The sequence below is a fragment of the Rattus rattus genome, chromosome 4 (assembly GCF_011064425.1).
Source record: "Rattus rattus isolate New Zealand chromosome 4, Rrattus_CSIRO_v1, whole genome shotgun sequence".
Classification (NCBI taxonomy): domain Eukaryota; kingdom Metazoa; phylum Chordata; class Mammalia; order Rodentia; family Muridae; genus Rattus; species Rattus rattus.
The window spans coordinates 108,390,129-108,413,705 of record NC_046157.1 but is presented as its reverse complement, the minus strand read 5'-3'; positions in this window follow the sequence as shown (position 1 = coordinate 108,413,705).

The following is a 23,577-nucleotide window of genomic DNA, read 5'->3' as shown; positions in this document are numbered from 1 at the left end:
TATTGCCCTCTTTCCTTTGCTCTCCAGCATCAGACTGTCTTTTATTTATTTTTTTTTTTTTCGGAGCTGGGGACTGAACCCAGGGCCTTGCGCTTGCTAGGCAAGTGCTCTACCACTGAGCTAAATCCCCACCCCCAGACTGTCTTATTATCTTAGAGTACCACGGTCCTTATTCCCAGTGCTTCTCTTACAACAGAGGTTGACTTTGTCCCTGGGCAGACCGATCACCCTCCACAGCAAAGGATTTGGTCAACAGAACAGGACCTCTATGACTGGATGGTCCTTGTGTGTGCTTTTTTCTGTCTTTTGTTTTGTTTTGACATGTTTTGTCTTTCAGGTTTTTGTTTTTATTGTTGATTGTTTTAAGATAGAGACAGAGAACATGGTATTGGTACGGAGTGAAGACGACTTGGGAGGAGTTGAAAAAAGGCAAAGGCAATCAAAATATACGGGGCAGAAACTTTTAAAAAATAAAAACAAAACAAAGCAAAACACAAAGCAATACAAAAAAATCTAAGACCAAATTCTGGTGGCTTTGTAGAGCAGGCGTTCTTGGTAACACAAGCCTCACAACTGATAATAGTAAAACCTCCAGTGAGGGACATGCTCCTGTGTGCTGCTACAATTCCTGACACTTCGTCGACCATAAGCAGCGTGAAAAGTGTGGCTTTGGTCCGTGTGTCCCGTCTGAGTAGCTCCATACTGCTCCCCGACGTTCGGCACGTAAATAATTACACAAGGGACAAACCAAAATGGCTGCGCTTTCATGTGGCTGGCCTCACTTGGATGCTATAAAGTGCATTCAAGATCTTTAATCACCAAGGATTTGCCAAACGTGTCTGAAATCCTGTCGTTAATTGTTCACAAGATTCTCTCATGATCCCTTCAGAATTCTGACTCCGGAGCAGGAAACTTTCATGTTTTACATACTTAGGATCTGGACCTTCACCTGTCCTGAGAACCACACCGAGTTAATGGAGAGTGCTCCCTAAGCGGGTCAGGGTTGGAAAGCATCTTTCCCTCATCTTCTGTTCTTGCTAAAGGTCATACACAGAAAAGGGGATTTCAGGGATCTCAGATGTCTTACAGTGTACCCTGTAGGAGCAATCCTCTGTAGCCTTAAGCAGGGCTCTAGAGTTACCATTTACTAATTTACTGCCTTTTAGAGTCCTGGAGCTCTCTACTGCAGTTGTCATTTTTGTTTCTTGTGTCCACCTGTGTGTAAATTGTTCCATGTGGGTCAGGCAGTGCGAGGCAAATATGAAAGTGATTTGGTTCCACTCTGAGAAAATCAGACTCCCAATCACAGTCACCTCAAAGTGTTCATATTGGGAGATGCAGAAATAGGTTAATATGGAGCAGGCTACAAAGGTCAGTAGATGTTAGCATGTTTTGGATATTCTTTTTATTCTTTTAAAATTATTTTTTGTGAATTTTATACATGTGTAGTATATACTATTTTCCCTCCTTCTCCTCCCCTTAACTCCTCCTGTTTCTCTGTGACTCAACAAATTTGTGGCCTTTTATCTTTAAGTAATTTTGTTTCATATATATATGTATGTATATATATATGCATATATGTATGCATATGTGTGTATGTGTGTGTGATTGTGTGTGCATATATATAATCACAAACACATTGATAGATACCACCTGCTGAGTTCACTTAGTATTGCTTCTGTATATGTGTCTAGAGCTGACCAAATGGTCTAGATAAGCTATTTGGGTGGGGAGCTAGACTCTGAAGATGACTGCTTCTCCCTCTCTCAGAGGCCATTAATTGCTTAGCTCTTCATCTGGAGGTGGGGCCTTGTGAGGTTTTCCATATCCACGCTGATAGGGAAATGGCTACTGTTATATTTGAGGTCTGGTTTAGGGAACAGTACTTTCAATATCTCACAGGAACACCCTCCTGTCATTCACAGAAGACAACATCCTCCACAGAAAGCCTGCCTCTCTGGTCCTTACATTCTTTTTGCTCCCACTGAACCTGAGGTGTGGGGCATGTGTTGTAGATGTATTATTTGGGGGTGGGCACCCATCATCAGCTGTCTGCATTTTGACTGTGTCTGTATTTCTGTAATGGTATCTACTACAGAAAGAAGCTTCTTCGTTGATTGGTAGGAGCGACATTTACGTGTGTGTACGTGGTATTTAGACTGTACTTTTACGTTGTCTTTCTGACCCTTGCCGGCCTCTTCGAGATACTAATCTGTCCCTATTAGATTGTTAGGACACAACCTAAGTTTCCTGTGCCATCTGTGTTTCCTAAACATCTGGAAAGGTGCTGAGCACAAAGAAGAAGGTCAATATATGTGGACACTTGTTGCTTTTAACACACTGATGTAAGAAATTCTAAATTACCCAAAACAGGTTAATGTCACTGCTTGTCTAAGTTGTACTTTGGGAAATCTCTAATTTCCAGGTTTATCATAAGAAATTTAAAAGTCAGGTCTTGCTCCTGCCTTCTCTGTGCTGACATTGATTACAAGAGTCAAGTGTATTAGTTGACTTTCCAATTGATTGCTGCCGTGAAACACTTGGCAGGAGCAGTTTAAGGAAGGGAGTGTTTATCTGAGTCTCAGTGTGAGGTTGCAGGCCGTAACTGTAGGGAGTGCGGAGATAGTTACTGGAGGCAGCTGGCACACTGGCAGGGCTCCTGCAGAGAATGCTGGCTTATTTACAGTTTAGCTGCTAAGATAATTTTGTTCTCAGATTCCTGTGTTGGGCATGAAGGCCCACCCACCTCACCTCAGCTGAGTCAGCTAGCAGAGGAGCTTCGGCTGTTTCTCAGGCTGACCTCTCTGTCAGTACTGAGGACTGAGGTGGAGGCACAGTTGTTCAGATGCTTTTTTTTCTTTTAAAGAAGAATGCTCTCCATCTGTTAGCTAGCGAAGGGCTACAGGCAACTTGTTAACCACTAGAATTTTCAGAGAAAGAAATAGACTTTAGAATCCAGAAAGGTTCTTTTAAAAAGAAGTTAACTCATTCACATGCTTGAGAGCACACACACACACACACACACACACACACACACACACACACAGACACCACATATACTTGCATGCAAAACACACATACTCACACATACATACGTGATCACATGTGACACATGCATGTAGGTGCACACACATGTGACACACACACATGCACACTCATGTATGCAAAATCGACTGCCCTCTTTATCACTTTGAAATTTAGCTACCTTGATTAACTCAAATCTTTCTATGTGGCCACAGTCTTCAGTCTTTCTACCTTTCAGACAACTGTTCCTTTCTGATTCTTTTCTCACTTCCTAACTCCAGTTCCCCACCTATTTATTGTTACCCATATTTCAGAGTCAGTTTTTTTTTTCATGGCTCCCTTTCCTGAAATAATGCTCAATAACTTTTACAGTCTCATCGTCTTGTCACTATAAACTCTTAGAAACTCATTTGCCCACAGAATGCTCAGAAACTTCTTACATTTTCCTATGTATTTCATGAAAAGGAAAGAGATTTGTGGTAAAATGTTAAAAAAGGAAAAAAAAGAAAGAACATCCCACAGATTTGTGCCCTAGTGTATATATCACAAGGCCACAGTACCGTTCTGTCACCGCACACCACACAGGATCATAGTACATTTCATTGTGTTCATACCTGTAGCCAGGTAATGAATGTGCTTCAATTCCGGCTGAAGAAATTCTTTAAAAGGAAAAAGAAATCTCATAGCAGGAAGCAATTATGAATTTGAGATGGAATGATTATGATCAAATTTCTACCCATCTCTCTTTTGCCTGAGTCTTCAACATTATGATTTAGCTAAGTAGCATGCCTGAGATTTGTGTGTTAGTGTAATAAAGCCATTTCCATCCCAAGAGGGTATTGGTTAGGATTAAACAAGATGAAGTCCGGGTGAGTATTTGAAAAGACAGTGCTTGTTATGTTTAATTGAGAATTTATTTCTTTGAGTAACCTTCCTGTTTAGACGTCAAAATCATGCTCTGCAATCCACTTAGCTGGTTTTAAAATCCAATTTATAGCAGTCAGAATGACCATGGTAATGTTCTATGTATCACGTTTGATATTTCTTCTTAGGAACAGCTCAATGGATGATTGGTAACTTTTCTTGTTTGAGATAGACTACTAGACTACATTGCTCATCAGACAGATTTATTCTTTGTATTGTTTGCATTTTACCACTTTTGGAAAATCATGTTCAAAACAGTTCTTTTATTTCATGAGTCCTCTGGTTCCTTCAATCCCCCCTGCCCCTCTTCCACAGGATTCCCCAAACTCTGCTTAATGTTTGGTTTGGGTCTCTACATCTGTTTACATCACTTGCTGGGTGAAGCCTCTCTGTTGACAGTTATGCTAGGCTCCTATCTACAAGTATAGCAGAATATCATTAAAAGTTTCCTGATGGACTTCCTCTCATCTCATGGGTCCTATGTAGGTCAGTTATTTTTTGGCACTTCCCTCAAATTCCTTTCCATCTTTTACCCCTATATATCTGGTAGGCAGAACAAGTTATAGGCTTAAGATTTTGTGGCTGGTTAGTGTCCGAATCCCTCTATTGGAAGTCTTAAATGGTTACAGGAGATGACCAGTTCAAGCTCCATATCCCCCATTGCTAGGAGTCTTAGCTAAGGCTCGCCTCTTATTCCAACTAACCTGGGCCCATAGAAGATCATAGAAACTGAACTGACAACAGAGAACATGCACAGGTCAGTCCTGGGCCCTGTGTAACAGTTGTGCAGCTGAGTCTTCATGTGGAACTCCTAAAGTGGGAACAGGGGCTGTCTCAGCCTATGACTACATTGCCTGCCTTTGGATCCCTTTCCATCAAGTAGGCTGCCTTATCTAACCTCAATGAAAGATGCATCTAGCTTTCTTGCAACTTGATATCTAAGGAAGGCCTCTCCTTTTCCTGAGGATGAGAGAGAGGTATTGGGAGGAAAGCAGGGAGAAAAAGCTGCTATCAGCATGTAAAGTAAGTAAAAAATTAATTAAAAAAGAATATTAATAATTTATTATTAAATTGAGAGTCTTTGGTTTCAGTAGTCTTTCTGTTGTTGATGACGATTTGATAAACAGTATTCTTCTAGTAAAGTTCCAAAACAAAATTCATCAGTGAGATTCTACCTTCCCACACACATCCAAGAAACGCTAATTTGGTAAGCCTAAATTAATCTACGCATTTCTCTGTATCTGTACCTTATAAGGATTTTGAGTTTGGTATTTGTCTCTTATGTCTATCTGTCTGTCTATCTGTATGCATGTATGTATGTATGTATGTATGTATGTATGTATGTATGAAGGTATTTACTTATTAAGCCAGCCAGCTAGTAACTGAGTGTGTGTATATGGTGGTGGTTTGTGTGTGTTTGTGTGTATGTATGTATGTATGTATGTATGTATGTGTGTGTGTGTGTATGTATGTATGTATGTATGTATGTATGTATGTGTACCTATGCATGCACATGGAGAAGTCAGAGAAACATCTGTGTCCTCCTCTTTGGCTCTTTACTTCAATGTTTGAACATGGGCTCTTTCTACAGATATGAAGTCTCTTTATTTGATGTTTTAACACAGGGTCTCTCTACAGACATGAAGTGACATTTCTTCTTGGCTAGAAGGCCAGCAAGCTCCAGTCTCCCCTGTCTTTTCCACACAGATGTTTGAGGTGTAGTCACATATGGTGATAGCTTGCTGCTTTTTGAGTATTGAGGATTTAAACTCGGACCATCCTGCCCTCACAGCATTTTCCCTTCTCTTCCCAGCATCCCTCCCCCTTTTTAAAGGCTCTTTAAGAAGACCTTTTTCTTGACCTCCAAAACTTCTGATCAGCCACATATTGTATATACAGAAGAACCAAGAATGGATTCAGTGGTTAAATTAACACATAATCTATAGTCTACAGCATAAAGCCCGAGCAGTGGTATTACTATTGATTGCGGCTCATTCCCTTGTTCTTATTCAAGTCATTCATCACCATTCTAAGTAAGGACGTCACTGCAATACGTATAGGTCTAAATAAAACACACTTGAACATTTATTAGAAACTTCTTAGTCATAATTTGTATCTACTGGTGTGCTCATAAATCTTTAAGAGATAGCTCTCTAGAGAAATACAGAAAAAAATGAAAATATACTGAGTTTATTTGTCGTGTTGCTGGCTTTTGTGGTGTAATATTTTCAACATGGCCAATTTTAAGCTACAAATACTCATGTGTCTTATCCAAAGTAGAGAAAGTATTAGCACAAGTGGATTCTGAGCTCCCCAGACACCGCCAACTGCTCCTGCTGTGGCTTGCAGGATTCATTTTGGTTGGCTTTGTGGGATTGCACTCTAAGGTTTTCAGTTGTTCCTTGACTGCCTACTACACACAGCAGTGATAAATCAAGGGCATTAAAGGAGGAGACTGCTAGCCTGTTTAACAATGTTGTCCTTCAACAAAACTGTTAAGATCATCATAAACTTTTTCCTTGGAAACACTTTAAAATTCAAGTGAAATATGAAAATCCTGGAAGAATACCTTTTGAACCAACTGTGATTATCATAATTAAAGGCTTTATTATGCATGATAATTTTATATTTTCATGTAAAAATAGGCACATATACCTGGAAATATTGTATGCATTCGTGCTAACTACTTCTTTTTAAAGCCATTTAAGCTCAGGTTGTCATAATGGCAAATACTCAGAATTTTACCTGTTTAAAGTGAGTCATATACTTTCATATTAATGTAATTTGGGGATCCTGGTTCAGTGCTGTCTGTCTTGTTGATAGACAAGCAAGCAAAGACTGAATCAGCAGTCCAAAGACTGAATAAGACTCCTACCAATTGTGGCTTTAGCTAAATCAAGAATTCTGATACCTATTTAATCCATAATCTCACTTCTGGTGATTTCATGGATTTATTTTTTACCAAGTGAGCTAAATATTTCATTGGTGATCAAATGCTGGAATAATTTTAAACCACAGCTATATAATATACAAAGAGAAAAAGAAACTCCATGGCCATACTGTACATGTCTTTACCCTCAAAAGGTGAGGTGATACCCTGACATCTTGTAATATAAAATAATTAATAATCAAACTTAATCGCATTTACGACAGTGTATTCTTGAATAATTTTATTGTTTGTTAAAGTGTGGCTCACCAGATTTTAGTTTCAGAAGATTTTTTAAATGAATAGAATACATTATTAAATTATTGTATCGGTATATATGAAAATTGGAGAAGTCACAACTCACTATAGCCATGTGGTCACATGGAAGGACAAACAAAAAAGGCTTTCAGCTTCTTGCAGCAAAGCTCTAAACTCATGACTGGTAGTAACGCTTATGACCATCTAGGTAATATGACTCCAAATGTTAGGCCACCATCGAGTGTTAGCTTTTCACATAGGATCGTAAGGAGACTCAGATATTCGGGCTACAGCAGTATGAGCTATCACCCAACCAAATCCAAAGACAGACTTCTAGCGCACTGTGATAATATGTAAATTTAAAACAGAAACTGTATGTTTTTAAGTAGAGCATATAAAATGAGGCATTTTGTGTCAGATGAAATGGTGTCAATAATCAGAAGATTCTTCGGTGCTTCAGTGCAAGTACAAGAGCTGTGCTCCCTTCTGCACATGGGGGAATCATCAGGAAGACAGTAATTATGATCCACACATATTTACTGAGCTTCTTTGAGGCAGTAATCATATAACATATTTATCAATTATATACATATATACATACACACATACATATATATATATATATATGTGTGTGTGTGTGTGTGTGTGTGTGTGTGTGTGTGTGTGTGGAATAGAACAGAATTTCCCTAAAACACATTTTATAGTTCCTGCTAAATAACCAATAACCAAGCCATGTTTAGTTTACATGGTCCATACATTACTTCTTTCTATCAACTGAAATGCCAAGGTCATGAATTTTGTATACTTTACTTACAGCGGCAAAGTCATTTTTTTCATTGCCTGTTGGTGGAATATGAAAAACATTTGTAATACTTACAATGAACCTTGGCTTTTAGATAAAGAAGGAGGCCATATGTTTTTCTTCTATCCCACTGTATACGGAGTTTGGTTTTAGTGATTCCTGTTACTTATATTATTAAAGCTATATGAAAGTATATATGTTCAATTTAAAGTGTGTAGTACTGTTTTGAAGAGTTTCAATGAAACCAAGGAGATAACCTTTGGGAGTTACTGGGTAGCAAAAATTTACAAGTGCAAATTTGAACTCAATTAAGAATATTGCTTTGAGAATGTACCACATAAGTGGGACGTCCTGTGGGTAGACATGTGTGTAATCTTCATGAGAGAAGTTGAATGCTGACATGATGGTACCTCACTTACTTTGCTGAGCTCTTCATATAAATGGTTCTTTTTACAAAACAAGTGTTGAATCATTTGTTTTATGAATAAACCTAAGACCTTTTCAAGAATAAATGGGCATAAATACAGTTGGTGCATGCCATTTTAAGCTGATAACTCTAAGGGACTCAAAATAGAGTGAGATAACTCTGGTTTTATTAGAGTGTACTCTTGTGCCAGGAAACGTTCATGAACCCCCAAAGGACCACCGAGGAGTGGATTCTGATATAATCGCATTCGGGTCTCTTTATTCAAGCTCAATCTGGGGCTCTCTGCCAACCCTGACACAGCAGGAAGATGGAGCCCTGAGCCTGGTTTTAGATAAGCATTTATAGAAGCAAGAAGCAGGGATCTAGCCTGGTGCACATCTGATGGTGGGAGTGGGGAGCATCATGGCGTTTTACATAATTGGCTGGTGTTGGGAGCCAAACCATAAACTTAACATCTGTGTTTTTCCTGACTGGTGGATGATTGGAAATGAAGTGTCAGGGGCAGACTTGTAATCTAGAGGTGCATATTTGTTGGGGAATAACCTGGAAACTGGTATTAGATGCAGGTCTTGCTGTGGGTTAGCCAGAAACTGGTGCTAAGTACTGGACTGTTAGTTAACTTGAATTCAAACGTAGGTCAGGTTCTCTAAGATGGATTTGAACTCAATATACTAGTTCTCTAGGTACAACATGGATTTAAGTGTTGAAAAATTGTTTATAAGAGTAACTGAAAATCATACTTGAAATGAGTTTATGTAACATAATGGTGAAACTTTATTACAAGGTCTAAAACCCAGTGATCATTTTTGCAAATGAACACATTGAAAACTATAGCAGGGGGGTTGGGGATTTAGCTCAGCGGTAGAGCACTTGCCTAGCAAGCGCAAGGCCCTGGGTTCGGTCCCCAGCTCCGAAAAAAAAGAAAAGAAAAGAAAAGAAAACTATAGCAGGATTTCTCAGCAGGGTTATTTGTAACAGAAGTTATAGGGGAAAATGTAATACAATACAAAGGACAACTTCATAGAAAAGTTTTCATTCTTGGTATCCTTGACATGATCAAATATCAGCTCTTTGACCCTGAGAGGTTAATGGGACATTACACAGGGCACGCCCCCACTGAGTCAGGATTCTTTAAATTCACAGGAATGGGTTCATAAACATCATCTGTTATTTTATACTTATCCAATAAAGGATTATAATTTCTGAATAGGTGAAGTTCTTCAGACAAGTTGAATTTTAGATCTCCATCTAACTTAACAGCATCATAATTAAGTCTATGATTTTTATGAATCATGTCCCAGTTTTATGGACCCATCACGTTCTAGATCCATACACTCTGTCACTACCACTACTGTTTCGTTCAACCTCATTACCATTGCCCAATGTACAAATCTGTTCCTCAGTCATCATTTAACTGATTTTACATCTTCAGGAAGCTGGGTTTTTTTTTTTCTTCCTTGACTCGATGATATTCTATGTTCTTACTCTAACTGCTGGTTTCTTATCTTTCTACATTCTTATCTTTGTCTGTCTTCCTGGAAGTGAGGCATGGATATTTAATTTCAAATGTTTTAAAATTTTTATCATCCATGAAATGGGTATGATAACAGAAAGAACACTGTATTTGATGGTAGCCAGTTTTATCAAGTGGGGATAGGAGTCTTTCTCATCCCACATTTCTTGACAATTAACAGAAGTTCTGGAGGTTTACAAAGCACAATGGTGTGGAGCCCAAGCAACCAACTTCACCATTATGGCATCATCAGGACAAGAAGACGGTGAGTCTCACTCACGAATTGCTGTGGTTAACATCCGGCAGCTCAGACATTCCTAGTCACCTGATCCTACACAATGTGGATCTAACAAGAGGTCTACAAAAGTAGTTTCCATGAAGGGGCAAGATCTCCTATGATGATCAGCACATGTCTCATGCTTTGGAGCAAGATCTGATTTCTTCCCACATTTAGAAAAAAAGTCTCCTTTTTGATTAGATCAAATAGGACTTAAACCATTATTCCATGACTAGTCCATGATTTTTCTGGAAGAAGAAGGAACTAAACAGAAAAATTATTTCTTCATTCAACTGGCATAAATGTTTACACAGTATACCACACACACTATATACTTATACAAGAGCTTTAATCCTTAAAATTGTATAATACACAGTTAAACATGACCACACCCATGCCAATTCACCCCTCCAAGTTTCCTATATCTCTCAATTTCATGATTTCATTCTTAAAAATTACTTTTTAAGCACTAAGTCTACTTAGTGCTGCTCATACATGCATGGTATAAGGCATGGGAAACTTAACCATCACACACTGCCAAGAATACCACTTAATATCTATGGCCAGTGGCTCCTTAATATTGAATGAAGCCTGCAGTGTACTCCCTCCATCTGTGATCGAATCCTGGCTCCTTTGATCCTCTGTAGGTAAGAAGTAATGCAAGTTCATGAGTGCAATGGCAGTGCCATCTGTAGCTCAGCATTTCATAATACTTCTGCACCTTCTTCATTTGGCCCTTACAATTTTCTGCCTCTTCTTTCCCAGTGTTCTTTGCGCCTCAGTGCTGAGTGTAGAGGGTATTGATACCGATGTCCTGAGGGTTTATCTTAGTCTTTTATTCTCCTGACTTTGACCAGTTTTGATTCTCTGTTGTAATCTCTCAAAAAAAATGTCATATTTTTGGTTGCTAGCCTAGCCTTTAAGGGCTGAGCCATCTCCTCATTGAAGCAGGGGGAGGAGGAACAGGAGAGGGAGGAACTGGGAAGGAGGATAACATTTGAAGTGTAAATCCATAAACTATCCAATTAATAAAGAGAGAGAAAAAGGAAGCCTCTCTGATTGAGTTGAGAAAAGCCCATGTAGATAGCTATAAACATGAATAGTTTGCATTGATTATAACATGTGTAACTTATTCATTAGCTGCTATAAGGTCTCATCTCTATTCTTAACAAAAAACAAGTAAATAAAAAGGCATGGACTGTGCAACCTTTGTAAATGTGTTGAATCATTCATATAAAGAGCCCACTCAGAGCCAATTTTCACTTATAGAATTAAAGATCTTTTCCTAAATGCACAATTACTGTAATCTGTTCCTCTAAGACATATTCAAAGATTTTTGTTTCTATATCATGAATTTAACTTTTTACCTGACAATTAGCAGAAATCATTTCATCCCACCTCAAATTAGTTTTGGGACAAAATACTGAAACTGAACCCTTCCTCAGACATATCTCTCTCCAAAGAAGATTAGGAGTCAAAAGTTCTAGTGTGAATTATTGGGAAATGGGCCACAGATGAGCAACAAAGGCAGAACGACCTTATCTCTTTAGGAAAAGTTTCTGTAGTATCATGGGTCAGCAATCTGCCTGCTCAAAGAATCAAAATGACCTGATAAAACAGGTATTATCTTTCCTCTGTTAACCTGGAGTTTTGCTTGTATTTTATGCACAATATTGTCAAGTGCAGGATCTTGCTGTTACACCTATTAAAAATCACCTGGGAGCCTTTTATTCAATCATGGTGTGATTAGATGCCTCTGTGCAGGAAGACAAAAATGGAACAGTTTCTCCTGTTGCCTTGGTGGATGTAAAAGGAGGCGTTACAGAGTAGAAGAGAGCAACCTAGAATTATGAATGACAAGCTACAGTAAAACCAAATTTTACTAGAAGAGATATTTTCAAAAATAATCTAATTAGAACACTCTAATACATTCCCATCCCAACACCTGAAAGAACTTGCTGACTACTATGCCAGCCAGAATCTACATAAACCCCCATTAAGAGCTATTCAATCCCTCCAAGCATTCAATTATTACCAAGGATGAGAGTGTTTAGTAGACTGTATAGAAATAAAAATGAATTGCCTTTCTGCTGGGAAAAACTGCTAGCTAGTCTGTTCCCTGGAAGAGGCTATATCCTGAGACATACCAGTGGACCCATGGCACTCAGCATTTGGTAAGCAACGCCATGCTGAAGACCCACAGCAGCTGTTGGGGGCCAGCAAACTCAGAGACTCACCATCTACACAAACCCCCAACCCGCTGAATACCAATTCCCTTCTGCCTGGTCCTTTCTGCTGGTACAGCCTACTAGCTAGTCTGCTTCCTGGAAGACAATATATCCTGAGGCTTCCCAGAGGATGTGCTGCACTCAGAACATTTGATATCATATCCTGAAGCATACCAGAAGAAACACTACACTGAATATAATTGATACCACATCCTGAGGCATCCCAGGTGATCTACTGCACCCAGGGCATCTGACACCACAATGGGAGACATCCTGGGAGATCCACTGCACTCAGGACTCCACAGCTTGAAGGCACTCCAGGAGTTTCTCTGTACCCAGGGCAACTGGGCAGTTGACACCACAGTCTGAAGACTTTTCAGGGGCTCTGTGGCATGCAGGGCAACTGATCCAAAAGACTGAAAGCCTCCCAGAAGTTCTGCTGCACATAAGGAAAGAGAAACCACAGTCCATTGATTCCCTACCCCACCCCCTAGCAGAACAGCTTCATATAGGACAACCGTGTGACTGCCCCTCTGAAGAACCAACAGTCTGAAGGCTTCCCAGGAGTTCTACTGTAGCCAGGGCATCAAATCAGCAGCGTCTCCACCCCTCTGAATACCCTCCAGTTGGAAGGTTCCACAGGAGGTCTGCTACAGCCAGGACCAGAGACCTGTTGCAACCTAGAGACAAAAAAGGCAGACTCCAGACAGAGTCACCCAGACCAACAAACACTAAACACTAGGGATAACCAGATGGTGAGAGCCAAGCACAAAACCATAAGCAATAGAAGCCAATATTCGTGGGCATCATCAGAACCCAGTTCTCCCACCACAGCTCGTCTTGAATATACCAATATACCTGAAAATTAAGAAGCTAACCTAAGGACTGAAAGAGCTTGAAGGGGCTTGAGACCCCATATGAACAACAATGCCAACCAACCAGAGCTTCCAGGGACTAAGCCACACCCAAAGACTATACATGGACTGACCCTAGGCTCCAACTGCATAGGTAGCAATGAATAGCCTAGTAAGGGCACCAGTGGAAGGGGAAGCCCTTGGTCTTGCCAAGACTGAATCCCCAGTGAACAGGATTGTTGGGGGGAGGGTGGTAAGGGGAGGAGGATGGGGAAGGGAACACCTATATAGAAGGGGATGGGGAGGGGTTAGGGGGATGTTTGCTTGGAAACTGGGAAAGGTAATAACAATTGAAATGTAAATAAGAAATAACCAATTTAATAAAGATGGAGAAAAGAAAAAAAAGAAGCTGACCTAAAATCATATCTCATAAAGATAATAGGGTCCTTTAACGATGATATAAATAACTCACTGAATGAAATATAGGAAAACACAGGTAAACAGGTAAGCCCTTAAAGGGAAAGCAAAAAAAATCCCTTAAAGGAATATAGGAAAACACAATCAAACAGGTGAAGGAATTGCATAAAGCAGTCCAAGAACTAAAAGTGGAAGTAGAAACAATAAACAAAACACAAATGGAGGCCAACCAGAAATGGAAACCCTAAGAAATAGGTCAAGAATTACAAAGGTAAGTGTCACCAACAGAATACAAGAGATTAAAGAAAGAATCTCAGGTGTAGAAGACCCTGCCGAAGAGGTTGACACAATAGTCAAAGAAAATTAAAAACATAAAAATCTCTTACCCAAAATATTCAGGAAATTCAGGATATAATGAAAAGGCCAAATCTAAGAATAATTGGAATAGAGGAGAATGAAGATTGCTAGCTCAAAGGACCTGAAAACATCTTCAACAAAATCATAGAAGAAAACTTCCACAACCTAAAGGAAGAGATGGCCATAAAGGCACAGGAAGCCTACCGAACACCAAAAAAAAAAAAAAAAAAAAAAAATGGGACCAGAAAAAAAAATCCTTTTGTCACATAACAGTCAAAACACTAAATGCACAGAACAAAAGAGTATTAAAAAAAAAGGAAACAAATAACCCTATTTAAAAAATGGGGTTCAGAGCTAAACAAAGAATTCACAGCTGAGGAATGCAGAATGGCTGAGAAACACCTAAAGAAATGTTCAACATCTTTAGTCATCAGGGAAATGCAAATCAAAACAACCCTGAGATTTCACCTCACACCAGTGAGAATGGCTAAGATCAAAAACTCAGGTGACAGCAGATGCTGGCGAGGATGTGGAGAAAGAGGAACACTCCTCCATTGTTGGTGGGTTGCAGACTGGTGCAACCATTCTGGAAATCAGTCTGGAGGTTCCTCAGAAAATTGGACATTGAACTGCCTGAGGATCCAGCTATCCCTCTCTTGGGCATATACCCAAAAGATGCCCCAACATATAAAAAAGACACGTGCTCCACTATGTTCATCGCAGCCTTATTTATAATAGCCAGAAGCTGGAAAGAACCCAGATGCCCTTCAACAGAGGAATGGATACAGAAAATGTGGTACATCTACACAATGGAATATTACTCAGCTATCAAAAACAACGACTTTATGAAATTCGTAGGCAAATGGTTGGAACTGGAAAATATCATCCTGAGTGAGCTAACCCAATCACAGAAAGACATACATGGTATGCACTCACTGATAAGTGGCTATTAGCCCAAATGCTTGAATTACCCTAGATGCCTAGAACAAATGAAACTCAAGACGGATGATCAAAATGTGAATGCTTCACTCCTTCTTTAAAAGGGGAACAAGAATACCCTTTTGGCAGGGAAGAGAGAGGCAAAGATTAAAACAGAGACTGAAGGGACACCCATTCAGAGCCTGCCCCACATGTGGCCCATATATACAGCCACCCAATTAGACAAGATGGATGAAGCAAAGAAGTGCAGACCGACAGGAGCCGGATGTAGATCGCCCTGAGAGACACAGCCAGAATACAGCAAATACAGAGGCTAACGCAGCAGCAAACCACTGAACTGAGAATAGGACCCCTGCTGAAGGAATCAGAGAAAAGAACTGGAAGAGCTTGAAGGGCCTCGAGACCCCATATGTACAACAATGCCAACCAACCAGAGCTTCCAGGACTAAGCCACTACCTAAAGACTATACATGGACTGACCCTGACTCTGACCTCATAGGTAGCAATGAATATCCTAGTAAGAGCACCAGTGGAAGGGGAAGCCCTGGGTCCCTGCTAAGACTGAACCCCAGTGAACTAGATTGTTGGGGGAGGGCGGCAATGGGGGAGGGTGGGGAGGGAACACCCATAAGGAAGGGAGGGGGAGGGGATGTTTGCCGAAACCGGAAAGGGAATAACACTAAATGTATATAAGAAATATTCAAGTTAATAAAAAAAAAAGGGGGGCAAGTAACATAAAAAGGCAGACTTATCCGAATTACATCAGACTTTGCAACAGAAATTATGAATGTCAGAAGAGCCTGTTCAGAGGTTATGCAGATTCTAAGAGAAGACAAGTGCCAGCCCAAGCTACTATACCCAGGAAAACTCTTAATCAACATAGATGGAGAAAACAAAATATTCTAGGTCAAAACCAAATTCAAAAAGTATCTATTGACAAAACCAGCCCTACAGAGGATCCTAGAAGGAAAACTCCAACACAAGGAAGATACCTATAGCACCGAGAAGACAAGATATCAGCATCTCACAACAAATCCAAAAGGAGAAAACGAGCATATAAAGCTGCTTAAAAAAACAAATATAACAGGAACTAACAGTCATCTGCCTTTAATTTCTCTCAATATTAATGGACTCAACACACCTATAAAAAGACAAAGTTAACAGATTGGATGGGTAAACAAGATTCAGCATTTTGCTGCATGCAAGAAACACATCTCAATAACAAAGACAAACACTATCTCAGAGTGAAAGGATGGACAAAGGTCTTCCAAGCAAATGGCCTCAAGAAACAAGCTGGAGTCACCATCCTAATATCCAATAAAGTAGATTGGCAACCAAAAGTTATTAAGCACAATGAAGAAGGACACTTCAAATTCATCAGAAAGAAAATCCACCAAGAGAAAGTGTCAATTCTGAACATCTATGCCCCAAATGCAAGGGTATACACATTCATAAAAGAAACTTTACTAAAGCTCAAAACACATTGAATTCCACACAATAATAATGGGAGAGTTCACCAATGGACAGGTCATTGAAACAGAAACTAAACAGAGGCACAGTGAAACTAATAGAGGTTGAGAACCAAATTGATTTAACAGAAATCTACAGAATATTTTACCCTAAAACAATAGAATACTCCTTCCTTTCAGCACCTCATGGTAACTTCTCCAAAATCAACCTTACAATTCATCACAAAATAACCTTCAACTGATAGAAGAAGATTGAAATAATCCTATGCACCCTATCAGACCACCATGACCTAAAGCTAGTCTTCAATAATACAAAAAGCAACAGAAAACCCACATATATGTGGAAACTGAACAACTCTTTTCTCAGTGATAATTGTTCAGGGATGAAGTAAAGAAAGAAATGAAAGACTTTCTGAAATTTAATGAAAATATTGACACATCATACTCAAACTTATGGGACACAATGAAAGCAGTGCTAAGAAGAAAATCCATAGCACTAAGTGCACTGGTAAAGAAACTGGGGAAATCTTACACTAGCAACTTAACAGCACACCTGAGAGCTCTAGAGCAAAAACAAGCAAATTCACCCAAGATGAGTAGAAGGCAGGAAACAGTCAAACCGGGCTGAAATCAACCAAAGAGAAACAATGAGAGCAATGCAAAGAATTATACAAACCAAAAGCTGGTTCTTTGAAAGAATTAACAAGATAGACAAACCCCTAGTCAAACTAATTAATTTGGATACTAATTAAGTATCCAAATTAACAAAATCAGAAATGAAAAGGGAGACATAACAACAGAAATAGAGAAAATTCAAAAAATTATCAGATCCTACTACAAAAACCTATACTCAACAAAACTGGAAAATCTAGATGAAATAGATGGTTTTCAGGACAGATACCATATACCGAAGTTAAATCAAGAGTAGGTAAACTTTCTAAACAGACCCGTATCCCATAAGGAAAGAGAAGTCATTAAAAACCTTCCAGCCAAAAAAGCCCAGGGCCAGAGGGATTTAGCTCAGAATTCTACCAGAACTTCAAAGAAGACCTGATCCCAATATTCCTCAAATTATTCCACACAATAGAAACAGAAAGAATACTACCTAATTCATTCTATAAAGCCACAATTGCTCTGATACCTAAACCACACAAGGATCCTATCAAAAAAAGAGAACTTCAGACCAATCTCACTTACGAATATTGGTGCAAAAATACTCAATAAAACTCTTGCAAACTGATTCAAAGAACACATCAAAGCCATCATTCACCATGATCAAGTAGATTTCATCCCAAGGATGCAAGATTGGTTCAACATTTAAAAAATCCATTAATATAATCCATCATATAAACAAACTTAAAGAAAAAAGTCACATAATCATCTCCTTAGATGAAGAAAAAGCATTTGATAAAATATAATACCCCTTCATGTTAAAAGTATTGGAGAGATCAGGAATTCAAGGCCCATAGATAAACAGAATAAAAGCAATTTACTGCAAACAAACAGCCAATATCAAATTAAATGGAGAGGTACTTGGAGCAATACCACTAAAATCCAAGACAAGACAAGGATGCCCACTCTCTCCATATCTATTCAATATAGTACTCAAATTGCTAGCTAGAACAATAAGACAACAATAAGAGATCAGGGGGATACAAATCAGAAAAAAAGAAATATTTGCACTGTTTGCAAATGACATGATACTATACAAAAGTGAACCCAAAAATTCTACCAGAGAACTTCTTCAAATGATGAACAACTTAAGGAAAGTGGCTGGGTATAAAATTAACTGAAATAAACCAGTAGACTTCCTTTATACAAATGATAAGCAGGCTAAGAAAGAAATTAGGGAAACACCTTCCTTCACAATAGCCACAGACAATATAAAATGTCTTGGGGCAACTCTAATCAAACAAATAAAATATCTATATGACAATAAATTCAAGTCTCTCAAGAAAGAAATCGAAGATCTCAGAAAGTGGAGAGATTTCCCATGTTTGTGTATTGGTAGAATTAACATAGTAAAATTGGTCATCCTACCAAAGGCAATCTATAGATTCAGTGCAATCCCCATCAAAATCCCAACACAATTCTTCAAAGACATGGAAAAAACAATTCTTGAATTCATCTGGAAACACAGAAAAAAACTAGGATAGTAAAAACAATTCTTAGCAATAAAAGAATGTGTGTACCCAACCAATGAACAGAAGCTGCTGACCCCTCTGGTTGAATTAGGGAAAACTTGAGGAAGCTGAGGAGGAAGGCAACCCTGCAGGAGGTCCAGCAGTCTCAATTAACCTGGACCCCTGAGATCTCTCAGACACTGGATCACCAACCAGGCAGCATCCACCAGCTGAGAAGAGGCCTCCAACACATACACAGCAGAAGACTCCCAGGTCTGGGTTCAGTCTGAAAAGTAGCATGTAACCTTCAAGGGGGTGGGGGAAAGGGTGGACTGGGAGGGGAATAAAATTTGGAGTGTAAAAATAAATAAATAAATACATGGATAGATGGATGGATAGATAGATAGATAGAAATAAAAAGAAATAAAACTGAATTATATTTGAAAAGGAATCAGCAGTACTTTTGAGAAGAATTTTGAAACATAGTAAAAGCAATTTTCATATTCTCTTTTTCTCACCTGAGAATTATGTTAATTTTCCTGTTAATGCTCCTCAAAGCTACTACTTACATTTCTATTATCCTGAAGGCAGTTTGACACATTGAATCTGAAATAGTGCCATCATACCCACCAAATGAAACTAAGTAATTTTCAGTGGAGTTTTAATATTAGTATGTCTCCTTATATTCTATTTTCCCAATAATTATATATATATATATATATATATATATATATATATATATTCCATTGTGGTTATTTTCCTTGTGTTTTATGGATATGAAGATAAAATCTAGACCTTATCACATTCTAGGCCAAGTGCCCTTGAACTTTGTTATATCCTAGGCTTGGTAAGAGACACTCCAGCATTTAAGGAGCCAACTATTAGCAGGGAGTTTAGGGTTGCTTTGGGCCACATGAGACTTAAGAATCATTCAGGTTTTCTGAGATATGCACTCTTCATTTGTAAACTAGGGGATTCGCTTACATTATTTTAAAATTACCTCTCTTTCCTTTTGTGCATGCTTCTAATGTTACTTTATGGAAATGATCTGGGAAAGCTTCAATGCCAGTAGCATCTTCATTAAGAGAGAGTGCTACTGAAGAATGGTATATTTATGTGAATGTGTCATAATGAAAGAACATGACTTTGGGAGATAAATAATGATAAAACAACTAAAATGATTAAAAATAAAGAATTTTTAAAGAAAAAGTAGACTCCCACTATTAGAATTAATGTTGCCCAGAGAAGGCTGAACTCAAGACACAGGTAAATAATAAAAACTATATATAAAATAGTCAAATTCTATTAAAACTTAGAGAAAAATTACTAAATTATCTTAAATGCTACTCATGAAATCAACATAAAAGACTAAAAAAACCCATAAAGCCAAGAGACACATAAAGCTTAGTAAGAATTGTTTATTTGTTAGATACAATCTTTTAATAAGAAGATATATTTGTTATCTATAAAATTCTGATACAGAAGCCACCAAGACAGTGAGTTTGCAGATAAAGAGACTGAGGAACAGAGTCTGAAAAACTAGCCAAAGTCACATTTCCAAAATTGTAACGAACCTGTACTTTGGCTCTAAATATGCCATAATAATTCTCTTGAAGGATAAACAGGAAAGAAGTCTTTCCTACTGAATATCAAGATATCTTTAAATTAATATATCATTGCATTGAAGCAATGATCAAGATACTGGAAAGCAAAGGTGGAGAGACCTCCAGAAACATAATAGCACACAATACTCAGAGAACACAGAATAATCCTTACAATGCATCCCTAGAGAGATCATGGATTATCTTGGAAACATTGGGTCTTCAACAAAAACGGAAGGCATATATAAATATTTTGCTTTTTCTTGTGTTCCCCCCATACATTATGAAACACCTAACATTAAAATAATGCTCATAGAACTCTAGAAGATAATATTCTTCATACATGCACATATATAAACATGCATATACATGCATACACACATAAAAACATACACATATAAACACAAGATTCAAGAGTGATTCATGACACTACATCGAAATTTAATATTTTTGTATCATATAAACATATATGTGCATGCAAATTAAAACATAAGCTATAAATTGCAAAATGATCTTTGCATTGCTTTTAAGTCAATATGATCTGCTGTCTAAGTGAATTAAAAATTTCTCTAAGTAACAATATATAAAATGAATCAAGGATTTGAAGAGATTAAAAACAAAGAAAGAGATTTAATTGTCAACAAATATTTGATAACGTTAAGACTGTTAGAAATTAAGAAAGGGAAGATTGAACAAATGAAATAAAATTTCACATGTATCATTTTGATAAATTGTATATGTGTGTGTGTGTGTGTGTATATGCCCGTGTGCCCAATTCAAAGTAAGTATTTGAAAAAGCAGGACCTTTCCTGCATCAATAATAAGAAGTGTACACTTTTTGTATATTAGGAAACCATTCTATCAGTAAAGCATACATGTTTACTTTAAAAAAGAGCAATTCTTTAGGCTTAGATAATAATTGAAGATTTATTTAATATTGGAAATTAAGACAACCAAATTTGGGAAAATAAAAAAGCATACTATATCAAACTAGTTCAATTTGTTCTTATTTTCTAGCATCAACAAAAATGTCCACTAGGTAGATATCACTACATCTATGTGTTTTATCAGCCATATCAATATTATTAATGTATATTACTTACCACCTGGCCTACCTGGAAAAGCTGTGTGTCAAAACAAGCAAATATGAAAAAATATAAATCTTGAAAAATTTTTAAAAAGCATAACAATATTGAAAAGAAATATGTATAATTAAATGGTATGGACATGTAAATAAAAAACACTCGAGTTGATGTAATCTTTTGGGGTATTTAGTGGTCAATGTGAATGGTTATTCACGATGGTACAAAGTTTTCCCACTTTATGTTACTACTTTAGTCTTTTTGAAATAATGTATATTTGTTTTCATGTTGTTAATGTGAAAAATGATAATCCATTTGTTACGTACCAGTATAGAGTTCTTGCAATGATATATCACTTCTGTACTTTAATTATGGATTATTTTTGATACATGGCCACAAATTCCTGACATCCTTTCCTTGACAAATACAAATTCACTAAACAGCTTCTGAGTATGGACCAGTGGTAGCCATGAGATGCTGGCATGGGAAGAGAACGTAGAATCTGAGATGTCTAATCTAAAACCTTCTCTACTAAATGAGAAAAGATGACATTTAACAGATTCTTTACGAGTATTAACAGAAGTGTGAAAATAAGGCAGGGAATTTTCATTAACTAACAGAGAATTAAAGAGAAACATACTGCAAGATGGAATCTGGGATTAGATTCACAACAAAATAAAAGGATTTAGTGGTAAAGCCAAGGAAAAGTAGTCAAAGTTGGACGTTTAACTGATTATAGTTTGCTAATGTTAACAATGTTAATGTCTTAGTTTAAAAAATATCAGGCCATACGGCATTCAGATTAATAGAAATCCAGTGAGGAGGGAATGGAACCTCACTGGTCTGCAGCACTTCCATAGACCTACACTTACTTCAAAATCACAAATTAAAATTGCAGAACATTAAAGTGTTCACACATAATTAATTTTGGATGTTTTAAAAGCTCAAATGCCCAGCATATTAATTAATCTTGAGGTTAATTAAAAGCCTAGTCAAGTAAATAATTTGTTCTAGATTACAGAACATATTAGCAATAGAAGAAAAAATTGCTAAAGTCTAAAGGCTGCTTTCTTTGTGCGATGCACATATTCATGTGAGCATGTGCACTGTGCAAGTAAGGGTGTGTGTGTGTGTGTGTGTGTGTGTGTGTGTGTGTGTGTGTGTGTGTGTCTGTGTCTGTGTGTGTGTGTCTGTGTGTGTGTCTGTGTGTGTGTCTGTGTGTGTGTCTGTGTGTGTGTCTGTGTGTGTGTCTGTGTGTGTGTCTGTGTGTGTGTGTGTGTGTGTCTGTGTGTGTGTGTCTGTGTGTGTGTCTCTGTGTGTGTGTGTGTGTGTACATGAATGTGGAGGCTAGCAATTGACAATAAGTGTGTTCTTCAATTCCTTTCCCCCTAGGATTTGAGAAATGGTTTCTTTCCTCTCCAAACTGTAGCTCATTGATTGTTCTAGGCTATCTTACCTGTGAGCTTGGATCTTCCATTTCTTTGCTTCTACAGTGCTGATGTGCACATGTGTGAGGTCTTATGGACTCTTCATACATGGAATATTGAGATCTGAGTTCAGGTTCTTGTATTTGTATAAAAGTCACAAGATATCTAAAGTCATCTCCTCAGGGCATAAGAGTTTCTATCAGGAACAGTAAAGAGCGTGTTCCTAGTAATGAAACTAGGATGGTTCATCCTGAATCTATAGTAATATATCAGAAAAACTCTCCCAGCATGCTTTGCTAATGTGTGATTAACTTCCTGAAGGTACAAGTTGCACCCAGATCAAAGCGCCATTAAAACCTTAGACTGGTTTAATTTCAAGACTTTAAAAATATTCAATTTCACATTTCTCTTGCATATGATATAGAAGATTTATGAATAATTTTAGAGGAAATGACCCTTAGAATTGAGTGGGTTTATTCATGCTGAAATGTTTGATTAAAGTAAGAAACAGGATTAAGTTCTCCTTCAATAGCTAAATTTCCAGAAGGGTCTGTAATGGTTTGTAAAATATTTTAAGTGGACTAAAGTAGACCAGTTCTTTCAGGACACAAAGAAAAACATTTCATTTACAAGTAATTTATTCCTGTGCTATAATTTATCTTTATTCAAATTTACATATTTATAGTTTCTATACCCTAATGGTCTTAATGTTTAGCTGCTGTGGACTGAATGAAAGAAACTATCAAAACTATAAATTTAGTGACTTTTTTACAATGAAGATAATTTAAGTCTAGCCAAATTCATGTGTCAAGTCATACTGTGGTTGCTCAGAGCTTCATCTCGAAAAAAAAAATGATTGGAAAATGTTTGTTTCCACAATTTGTTGAAAATCTTGTAAGTCAAAGGTGAAGCTAATTCACTTTCAATCA